Source organism: Tamandua tetradactyla, chromosome 1, assembly GCF_023851605.1.
Source record: "Tamandua tetradactyla isolate mTamTet1 chromosome 1, mTamTet1.pri, whole genome shotgun sequence".
In the NCBI taxonomy this organism is placed as follows: domain Eukaryota; kingdom Metazoa; phylum Chordata; class Mammalia; order Pilosa; family Myrmecophagidae; genus Tamandua; species Tamandua tetradactyla.
The window spans coordinates 7,630,569-7,642,675 of record NC_135327.1 but is presented as its reverse complement, the minus strand read 5'-3'; the positions used below and the strand labels follow the sequence as shown (position 1 = coordinate 7,642,675).

The 12,107-nt window shown below is 37.8% G+C and overlaps 1 protein-coding gene across 4 annotated transcripts in view; it reads left to right on the top strand.

The window, feature by feature from the left end:
* The window catches only part of PKIG (cAMP-dependent protein kinase inhibitor gamma), a 149,771-nt gene that overhangs the window by 107,370 nt on the left and 30,294 nt on the right, over window positions 1-12,107 (top strand). For all 4 annotated transcript variants that reach the window (XM_077168087.1, XM_077168105.1, XM_077168099.1 and 1 more), the window contains one exon: window positions 2,827-2,895. The gene's annotated coding sequence lies outside the window, so the exon portion shown is untranslated. The remainder of the gene's footprint in view (window positions 1-2,826; window positions 2,896-12,107) is intronic.

The window sequence follows — 12,107 nt, the reverse complement described above, 5'->3', positions numbered from 1 at the left end:
CCTAGATAGATAACTAGTTATGCCAGTAACATTTATTAAATAAACCATCTTTTCTGTTTTGCATTGGAACCCAGCTTTGTCATTAAGTTCCTTTCCTTGCTCATACTTGTTTCTGGACTTGCCAGTCTAGTCTATGGACCCAATGGTACATTTTGTTTTGTACCATTACCATATCTTTTTTATAATATCTTCATAGTAAATTTTTAATAATAGCATCAGACAACTCCCTCTAGCTTTTTTTCATAATTTTCTTGACTATTGGCCAATTTTCTTGGATGCTTATTATTCCATATTAACTTTGAACTAATTTATCCACTTTCTTCCCCACCCCCATCACCCCCCAAAAAAGCTATTGGCATTCTTATTGAAATTATGGAGCAATTTTGGGAGGGTTGACATTTTTTAATAATTAGGCTTTTTCAGCTGGAAGCATGTCAGCTGGTTTAGAATGTTTGCATCCTATATTAGTTATGGTTCTCTAGAGAAACAGAATCAACAGGAAACACTCGCAAATATAAAATGTATAAAAGTGTCTCAAGTAACTGTGGAAACGCAGAGTCCAAAATCCGCAGGGCAGGCTGTGAAGCTGACGATTCTGATGGAGGGTCTGGACAAACTCCACAGGAGAGGCTCGCCGGCTGAAGCAGGAAGAGAGCCTTTCTCTTCTGAATCCTCCTTAAAAGGCTTCCAGGGATTAGATTAAGCATCACTCATTGCAGAAGACACTCCGCTTGGCTGATTACAATGGAATCAGCTGTGGATGCAGCCGATGTGATCATGATTTAATTCTATGAAATGTCCTCATCGCAACAGACAGGCCAGCACTTGCCCAACCAGACAAACAGGTACCACCACTTGGCCAAGTTGACACATGAACCTGACCATGACACATCCTATTTCTATTTTTTGTTATTACCTTTCAGTTTTTTCTGCGGAAAGTGCATGGTTCGGGAATCAAACCTGGGTCTCCCACATGGAAGGCAAGCATTCTACCACTGAACCACCTTCTACCCTTCCCTTTAAATTTTTAATATGTGTTTTAAAATAAAAACACATATTAGTGTTTAAAGTAAAACAATATATCTGTATTTTTCCTGAATAAATCAAAGACCTTAGAAAGTTTTAACTCTGATTTCACTTCCATCTTCAATATTTTATTGTCAACTGTTTCAACTACTTTAGTTCCACCTTGTTTTTGTCCTCCCCCAACAGCTTTATTTTATTAAATCAATACTTCTTTAAATTTATGAGTATGTTTATTAATTTCTTTACTCACTGCTGATTCTAAAATCTCATTTTTCTTTGTTTAGTTGTCTTTTAACTGAAGAATTTTCTTGAAATCTGTGAAGAGTAAACTTGTGCAGTTTTTGTCAGAAAATATATTTTTCCCTTACTCCTTGATATTTTAGTTGGGCATAGAATTCTAGAAAGGATGTATATTTATGAATGCTTTATATGTGATATTTTCTTTAAAACAACTTTATTGGTATAACTCACATACTGTACACATCACCCATCTAAAAATGTACAATTCAGTGGTTTTAGTATATTCAGAGTGTGCAACTATCATAAATAATCAATTTTAGAACATTTTCATCTCCCCAGAAAGAAACTCCATACCTATTAGTGGTTACTCCCCATTCCCCTCCTTCTAGCCCCTGGCAACCATTAATCTGCTTTCTGTCTCAATGGAGTTGCCTATTCTGGACATTTCACATAAATAGAATCATACAATATATGATCTTTTGTGACTGGCTTCTTTCATTTAGCATAATGTTTTCAATTATGTTGCTGCATGTATCAGTACTTCATTCCTTTCTATTCCTTCCTATTGCCAATAGCCATTGTATGGATATATCACATTTTTGTCTAATCATCTATTGATAGACATCTATTAATAGACATTTTGATTATTTCTACCTTTAGGCTGCTGTAGATAGTGCTGTTATGAACATTAATGAACATGTCTTTGTTTAAAAAATCTGTTTTCCATCCTTTTTAAGAGTAGAATTGTTAGGTCATATAATAATTGTATGTTTAACTTTTTGAGGAACCACCAAACTATTCCACTGTGACCACACTGTTTTATATTCCCATCAGCAATGTCTGAGGGGTTCAGCTTCTTCACATTTTTGCCGACACTTATTTTCCTTTTTATTTATTATTCATTAGAGCCATGCAAGTGGTTGTGAAGTGGTATCTTGTGGTTTGGTTTTCATTTCCCTAATAACTAGTGTTAATGCACATCTTTTCACGTACTTGTTGGCCATTTGTATATCTTTTTGCAAATACATGCCTTTCAAAAATTTTTCAACCCAAACAGAAATAGATAATGTAAAAAATGAAAAAAGTCTTTTATTCCTTTTCTCTTAATTTCTCAAAGGCTCAGAGAGAAACATTGTTTATAATTTGCTGTTTGTCTTTGTCTGTATGTATACTTTAAATAATGTTTGTACACAAATATTATATATACTTTTTTCTAAGCATCAACTTTTTTATTAAAGAGATATTAAACGCTATTCTACTATTTACTTTTTAACAATAACTCAGTCATGGATATACAATAATTTAACCCTTTTCCTGTTAACAAACTTTTAAGTTGTTTCCTTTTTATTTTTCATGTATTATACAATGTTCCATAGAACCTTCTTTAACTTATTTGAGCATATCTACAGTATGAATTCCTAGAAATTTGGCTGACCCAAAGGATATGCATCTTCAATATGTTAGTATATTTTGTTGGCTTGTCCTTAAAAAAGCTAGTTTGAATTTACAACCCCAGAGCATGTCTGACTGCAATTTTTGTTTCTCTTTCTGGTTCCTTAGAATTTCCACATTGATTAGTCAACAGTGGAAACCCAAAAAGATGAAAGCAGGAAAAAGAAATTAAACCAGGTGGGTAATCACATTGTTCCTACCACTTTACCATATTCTGAGTACTTTGTTCTGTTTGAAACAAAAAAGAAATAGGCTCGAAATGAAATTGTAAAGGAATTTTAGCCCCATGAAGATGAGGCAGGCTGGCTCTTTTCATAAGTTACATGCTATTACTCCTATATGTTTACAGTCATGACTCCATGTATGGTATGTATCTTTATAGCATTGAAAAACATTTACTTCTGGTGGCTTAAAAGAGAATAAATTTCTTCAGCCATATACTTAAACAGATGGACTCATACACAAGAGTTATTGGGAAATTTGACCATAATGCCAGTTTTCCTCTCCACCAAGTGTTTGATGTAAAGCTTTTTTCACAAAGACTAGGTCATGAGATGGGATTTTGTTTTTCATGGACAGTCTCCGGGAATTGAACCCAGGTCTTTGGAATGCCAGGTGAGAAAGTGATAGGAATTTTAATATAGTGATAGAGGAGTAAAAGCAGGCAAAACCCAATTCAAAGAAAAAGTAGTCTGGTGAGGACAAATAGTACAGATCTCTTCCAGTTAGAAACAAATGGCAGTTCATAGATCATGAGTGGTCTACCCAGAAATGTGGCCTCTTGGGCCAGTGTTCATGTTCTTATGCTATCTAAATGTTTCTGGCAGCATAAATTAATTTTAAATCCAAGGTGATGAATAAAAAAAAATCCAAGGTAACATAACAATTAGCTGTTTACCTCAAGCACTACAATTTATCCTCAAATCTGGTGAATCTATTTGCATTAAGTAGGAATGCAGGGTCCACAGAGATCTGTGAACAAGGACAGGGAGGTGCATCAAATGTACAGGAAAGAATACAAGAGGCATTAAACAAGTCACCTCACATTTGAGCCTCAGCATCCTCATATATATCTTTTTAAATTCATTATAGGTTTATAATGATAAATGAGGTGAGTGGTAATTCCATTTATATTTTAATCTTAAATATTATTTTCAAATTAATTTATTTAATCATGTAGATAAAACAACTCCACCTCTTGTATTATTAAATGAGGGTAATTAATCTCACCTTTCTCCCTCTCATCTCATCATTGGTATTTTACATGCCCAATTGGGGCCTCCAGAAATCTCTGCTTTATCATGTGACTTGTTGAAATCCTAAAGAAGATACTGGGACTCCTGTGGCTGCAGTTTATCTATCCCCTATGATCAGGGTGTGCCAGGAAGCATTAGACTTGGACTCAGCAAGACTTGGGCTCTTGCACTAGCAAGACTTGTATTTTTGCATTAGGGCCAGTCTGCAGGCACACAGCCCTTTTTCGTTCAGTCCATAATGATTAACCCACAAAGGGGAGGGAACAAACACTAAGAACCAGATGTGTGCTTGGCCACAACCTCAGTCAAAAGAGTTCCCTAAGAGCTTCTAGAACAACTTTTTATTTAACCATGTGCTAGAAATTATAAGAAGCACTTTTATGCTTCTTAATCTCATTTAGATTAGTTCCATGAGATATTATTATCCCCATTTTATAGATGAGGAAACTGAGGTTCAAAAAGTGAAATGGCTTGCACATGGTGGCGTAGTTAAAAAAGAAGTATAACTGGACTCTATAGCCCCGTCTTTAGCCACTGTGCTGATAGCTTGCCATTCTACTGGTACTCCTTCTGAGCAGTCCTTTCAGACATTGCAGAAGCCTCAGAGAAACAATGAGGTAGCCCCTCTACTCTTACAATCTTGAAAATTCTGTGCAGAGCCCCCGGAGAGAAGTAAAATAATGATGTGGACCTGAATCCTGGGGGCAGACATCTGTTTTAGCATATCCCTTCAGCCAGTACTTTCCTCCAAGTAGATTAAATAGGGCTAATACCTTCCCACCACGTGGGCACAGCTTCACAGCAGGGAGCATGCCTACTCATCTCCCGGGTTATTTCCTTCTCATGTCAGTGAGGAAGACAGGCCATTCAGGAGGGGAAGCACATAGTTTCATCTATGAGAAGACTGCCACCTACTCTGACCTGCCAGGGACACCAAGGAGGCTGCCTATTGGTAGAAAACCCCTTTGAGAGAGTAGAAGGTGAATATCCTGCCTGGTTGAACAAGATATATCTGAAGGACTGAGGCTGTGACCATGGTAGAGTTCATTGGAAACCATCAGTCAAAGCCTAAGCTGTTGTTTCATCCACAACAATAGGATTTGTGCTTTTAGCCTATAAATGAATGTTCTTATGCCAAGCCCTGGGCTAAGCCCTTTATACCCAGTGTCTCATTAGGGGCTTCTGCTATTGTCCATGTTTAACAGAGTAGGAAACTGGGGCCAAGTTATGGAAACTGCAAAGTGACATAACCAGATGTCTTAGTTTGCCAGGGCTGCTTTGACAAATACCACATGATGGATTGGCTTAAACAACAAGAATACATTGTCTCTCTGTTTGAAAGGTTGGAAGTGAAAATAAAGATGTTGGCAAGGCCGTGCTTTCTCGTGGAGTTGGCAGTGTTCTGGTGATGGCACTTCTCTGACACATGGCAGTCTCCCTCTTCTTGTGTGTGCTCTTCTGATTTCCAGGGACTTCTGGCTTTTCCCTATGGTTTTCTCTGACTTACTGCATTCACTTTTCTTATCAAGTGAAGCATCAAGTCATACAGGTTAAGGCCCACCTGATTCAATTTGGCCATACCTTAACTGATAATAACATCTTCAAAAGGTCGTACTTACAAACGGTTCACACCCTCAGGAACATGAATTAAGATTTGAATATGTCTTTGGTGGGGGATTTGATTCAATCCCCAATACCAGAATTCCACTCCAACTATTTCTTTAAAAGCGCCACATCTTTTATTTTTTCTACTACACTAAAGCTATTTCTTAAACCTAGCCTCACTTTTCAGATAGTAGTAAATACCACCCTTTCTTGTCATCAGGTAAGCTAGGCATCAAAAACCCATTATTTCTAATACTAACACAACCTTGCAAAGAAAGTATTATCACCCCTATTTTACAGATGAAGAACCTGAGGTTCAGAGAGATTAGGAATCTTGCCTGAATGCTGGGGTCAGGATTTGAACCTAAGGCTGACCTGAGACTGGAACTGGATCAATCATTTCTCCTATACTTTCTCCATTCCTTACTTCTCCAGGTTCCTATTAGGGGAGGAATAAAAAAAATTATGCATGTGTTTCCTTTAATCTCGCAACAACTTTAAGAGTTGGTGACTGATAGCCCCATTTCAGAAAGAAACCAAGAGACAGAGAGCTGAAGTGACGTTCTCAGTATCACACAGCTAGTATTTGGTGGAGCCAGCATTCACAAAGCCTGACTGCAAATTCATCTCTCCATTCAGCTCCATCTCTTTGCAGTCAGGGCAGAATCTCTAGCCTCCTTTATTTCTCTATCCTAGTCCTAAAAGTCCTAGGAATTTGGAGGATTTCCAGATCCTCTGAATTTCCTTCATGGTCATCCTTGTCTCCAGCATCCCTCCTCAGATTCCTCTTCTCTGTTGACAAAACAGAGGGTCTCAAAACAAAACAAAACAAAAAAACAGAGGGTCTCCTGTGGCAGGCTCTTACATTGGAGTTGACTCTCCCCAGCTGGTCCTTATCCTACAGTAGCTTCCTGGGCTACCAGGCTTTTGTTCTGTTCTGACTCAGTGCCTCTCAGGATCTCCTGGAAGCAGATGCTTGTAATTAGAGGTAGCAATCAACACCCAGGATTATTTATCTGACCAAGGCCAGTGTAGGAGGGCAAGCCTCCAAAGGGCTTCTGTTCTGACTGTTGTCGGAGTATCCGAGCCCAGAGCCACCGAGCCTTGAGAATGATGGGATTATGTTAACTCTGGGGCTGGGGTTTTTGTTTTTGTTTTTGTTTTGTTTTCTTATAATCTTTATAAAAGTCCTAGGACTTTTAGGACTAGGACAGAGAAATAAAGGAGGCTAGAGATTCTGCCATGACTGCAGAGATGGAGCTGAATGGTAATATATAAAGTAAAAGTGTAAAATTTTCCACTTTAACCACTTTCAAGCATACAATTAAGTGGTATTAATTACATTACAGTGTTGTGCTACCATTACCACCATTGGTTTCCCAAACTTTTCTATCACTCTAGACAGAAACTGTACCCACTAAATGACAGCCCCCCATTGCCCCTCTACATACCTGCTGGTGCATGCATATGTATGTATGTGATATAAAACTGTTTTTACTGTTACAAACCATTCAGATTTTTTTTAATGTTTTATTGTAGTAACAAGTGTTCAAAGCAAAATTTATCTTTATAATCACTTTCAAGTGTACAACTTAGTAGTATTAATTATATTCACAATATTTGGTTAATATCACCAATATCCATTACCCCAACTTTTTCATGACCTCAAATAAGAGCTCCGTACCCATTAAGCAGTAACTTTCTCTTCTCACTCCAATCCATCCCCAGCCCCTGGTAACCTATAATCTATGAAATTTGCTTATTCTAGATATTTCATGTAAGTGAGATCATATAATATTTCTCTCTTTGTGTCCGGCTTATTTTAAAATGATGTCTTCCAGGTTCGTCCATGTTCTAGCATACATCAGAACTTCATTTCTTTTTATACTGAATAATATTCCATATTTTGTTTACCCATTCATCAGGTGATGGACACTGGGGATGTTTCCACCTTTTGGCATTATGGGGTAGGGGATGCAACTGGTTGATGTTCTTGGAGAGATTGATGTGTCTGCTGAGTTTCAGGGCTCCTCTGGCATAGGAACAATTTGGAGGTTTTAGGTTTCTGAAAAATAAAATGAGTGAAATTTAGAGTCTCAGATAGAGCCCTTGGTATTCTTTAGGATTTTCAAGGATCCTGGTGGTTGAGGTTAGCATACCATGGCAATTTACAATATCCAGATAAGGTTCTTTTTTTCTATTATTAAATTTATTGAGATCTCTTCAGACACCATACAGTCTGTCTAAAGTATATAGTCAGTGGCTCACAGTATCATCATATAGTTGTTTTTCATCACCATGATCATTTTTAGAACATTTGTATCACTCCAGAAAAAGAAATAAAAAGGGGAAAAATGTAAATCCCCATACCCCTTACCCCTGCCATTCACTGACCACTGGTATTACAATCTACTCAGGTTATTTTTAGCCCTTATTCCCCCAATTTTTATTTATTCAGTTGTCCTTATTTTTTTTATTCATCTGTCTATACTGTGGATAAAAGAAGCATCACCCACAAGGTTTTCACAATCACACGGTCACACTGTAAAAGCTGTGTGGTTATATGATCGTCTTAAAGAATCAACACTATTAGAATACAGTTCAGCAGTTTCTCTAGCCAATCCAATATACCATAAACTAAGAAGGGATATCTATATAATGTGTAAGAATAACCTCCAGGATAACTGCTCAACTCTGTTTGAAATTTCTGTCACTGAAACTTTATTTTGTCTCATTTCTCTCTTCCCCTTTTGGTCAAGAAGGCTTTCGCAGTCCCATGATGCTGGGTCCCAGCTCACCCCCTAGAGTTGTGTACCAAATTGCCAGGTAGATTTAAATCCTGGGAGTCATGTCCCACATAGAAGGGAGAGCAGGAGTTCACCTGCCTAACTGGTTTAAAGAGAGAGGCCACATCTCAGCAACAAATGAGGTTCTCTGGGGGTGTCTCTTAGGCATAATTATAAGTAGGCTTGGCTTTTTCTTTGCAGGAATAAGTTTCATAAGGGCAAGCACCAAGATCAAGGGCCTGGCCCATCAAATTGGCAGTCCCCACTGCTTGCAAGAATATCAGGAATTCCCCACGTGAGGAAGTTTAATATTTCCACCCTTTCCCCCAGTCCTTCAAAGGAACTTTGCAATCTTCTACCAAGATTACCCTGGGATGTATCAGGGCATCACACTGACCTGTACAAACCAATATCTCACTCCCTATTGAAGTTTCCATGTAATTATGGTGTTTGAATAGGTTGACCATACAATTTAGATTAGCTATTGTGCTACCCAAAATATAAATTTTGCACCAAATAAACATCTCTTCCATTGGTCTCACACAGAAGTTGAAGTTTTAAAATATAGACCATATCATCCTTTGCCCTGTATTCTGATGTACCTTAGTCCTGTCCAGATCAGCTTCATTTATATCTCTAGTTGAAGTCTGATCACTTTTTCAACTTTTTAAACAGTTGCTGTATGGGATAATGTGGACTTTCATAGCTTCAGGGCTCTAACTTTGAGTCTCAGGTGTCACACAAATACCCGAAGGTCCAGGGAACAACCAGGTTATATACAAATAGCTTAGCATCTCAGAATTTAGAAATAACAGTTACAACTGTGGAACAGATGTAACTGCTATAAGAGCTTACAATCTAGGAACCTTTACAATAGGCCTTCACCTGATAACCCCTGCTCTTGAATTAAATTCTCAGAGTTTGCACATTATAATTAGTCCACATTAGTGAGGTGTAATAATATTTGTCTTTTCATTTTTGGCTTATTTTATTCAACATACTGTCCTTAAGATTCATTCACCGAGTTGCATGCCTTAACTTTATTCCTTCTTGCAGCTGCTCAGTAGTCCCTTGTATGTATACACCGCAGTTCCTGCTTCTATTCTTCAGTCGATGTGCCTTTAAGTCACCTCTATCCACTTTAAATTCAGACACCACCACCATGAACACCGGTATGCAAATGTCCATTTGTTTCCTGGCTCTTGGTTCTTCCAAGTATATACCTAATTACAGGTTTGCAGGATCATACAGCAGCCCCACCCCTAGCCTACTGTGGAGCCACCATACTGCCCTTCAAAGGGGCAGCACCACTCTGCTTCCCTACCAACTGTGAATAGGTACATCTCTCCACATTTTCTACAGCACTTATAACTCTCTGTTCATTTTTAAACAGTTTATTCACACATCATAAAATCTAACCTAAATAAAAAGTCAGTGGTTCCCGGTATAATCACATAGCCATGTCTTCACCAGTACAGTCTATATGAGGACATTTCCATTACTTCTGCAAAGAATCCTCTACTCTCCCCACCCACCCCACCCCACCCCCCGCTTATTGACATTTAGCTTTTGCATATTGTCTTTGTTACATTCAATGGAAGCATATTACAATGTTACTGTTAATTATAGACCCTAGGCGTTGATTATGTTTTTTCCCCATATACCATCCCATTTTCCACACCTTGCAATGTTGACATCCATTTCTTCTCCCTCATGCAGAAACATTCTTATATTTGTACGTTTAATCACCATCATTGTCCACTCTAGGCATCACTAAGTTATAATGTCTCGGTCTTTATCCTTTGTCTTTCCTTCTGGTGGCATACATACCCCCAGCCCTTCTTCCTCAACCATACTCACACTCAGCTTTATTCATCATACTTCCAGTATTGTGCTACTGTCAAATGGTATTGTGCTATCCATTTCTGGATCTTTACAATCAATCCTATTGAACATTCTGTACTCCTTCAGCCTAAATGCCCAATCCCTACCCTCTTTCTATCTCCTGATAACCTGTGTTCTCAATTTAAACTCTCAAAGTTCACTCATTAATGTTAGGTCATATTAGTGAGACCGTTCAGCATTTTCCTTTTGTTTCTGGCTAATTTCACTCAGAATAATGTCCTCAAGGTTTATCCATGTTGTCATATGCTTCATGATTTTATTCTGTCTTACAGCTGCGTAATACTCTATTGTATGTACACATCACAGTTTGTTTAGCCATTCATTGTTTCCTTCTTTTGGTAATCATGAGTAATGCCGCTATAAACGTTGATATGCAAATGTCCATTGCTACCACAAGCTCTTTAAGATGGTTCCCTATATTTTCTTCTAGGAGTTTTATAGTCCTGGCTCTCTCTTTTTTTTTTGTATGCTGTATGGTAGGGTCACATTTCATTATTTTTCCATGTAAGTATCCTGTTATTATAGCACCATTTGTTGAAGTTTGTTTGTTTGGGAAATACATAAACCAGGACTCAAACCTGAATCTTCTGCATGGCAGGCGAGAATTCTACCACTGAACTACCTTGCACCCCCAGTCCTGGCTTTTTTAATTTAGGTGTTTAACCCATTTCGAGTTAATTATAAGATGTGAATAGGGATCCTTTTACATTCTTTTGGATATGGATATCCAGTTCTCCCTACACCATTTATTCAAGAGAGTGTTCTGTCTCAGTTGAGTCGACTTGGCAGCCTTGTCAAAAATCAATTAACCATGGATGTGAGGGTCTATTTCTGAACTCTCCATTTAATTCCATTGATCAATTTGTCTATCTTTATGTCAGTACCATGCTTTTTGGCCATTGTAGCTTTGTAATATACTTTTAAGTCTGGACATGTAAGTCTTCAACTTCATTCTTCTTTTTCAAGATATTTTTAGCTAGTCAGGGCCCGTTAGCCTTCCAAGTAAATTTGATCATTAGTTTTTCCATTTCTTCAAAGTAGGCCATTGGAATTTGATTGGGATGGTGTTGATTTGGGTAGGACTGATATCTTTTTTTTTTAACGTGGGCAGGCACCAGGAATCAAACCCAGGTCTCCGGCATAGCTGGCAAGGACTCTGCCTGCTGAGCTGTTGTGACCCTCCCAGAATTGATATCTTAATGATATTTAATGTGGAATGTCCTTCCATTTATTTACATCTTCTTTGATTTCTTTATGAAGGTTTTGTAATTTTCTGTGTACAGGCCCTTTATATTCTTGGTTAATTTATTCCTAGGTATTTGATTTAGTTGTGCTTATAAATGTTATAAATACTAAGCCCTTATTTGATATGTGGTTTCCAAATATTGTCTCCCATTGTGTAGGCTGCCTTTTTACTTTCCTGACAAAGTTCTTTGATGCACAGAAGTGTTTAATTTTGAGGTGATCCCATTTATTTATTTATTTATTTTTTCAATGCTCATGCTTTGGGTATAAGGTCTAGAAAACTGCCTCCTGTTAGAGGATTTATGAGATATTTCCCAACATTTTCTTCTAAAAGTTTTATGGTCTTAGCTCTAATGATTAGGCCTTTGATCCATTTTGAGTTAATTTTTATGCAGGGTGTGAGATATGGATCCTCTTTCATTCATTTGCATATGAATATTCAATTCTCCAAACACCATTTATTGAAGAGGCTGCTCTGTCCCAGGTAGGTTGACTTGACCACCTTATTAAAGATCAGTTGTTCATGACCTCCAGGGGTGAAAGTCTCCCTGGCAGCATGGGAGATGACTCTCAGGGATGAGTCCAATGGTAC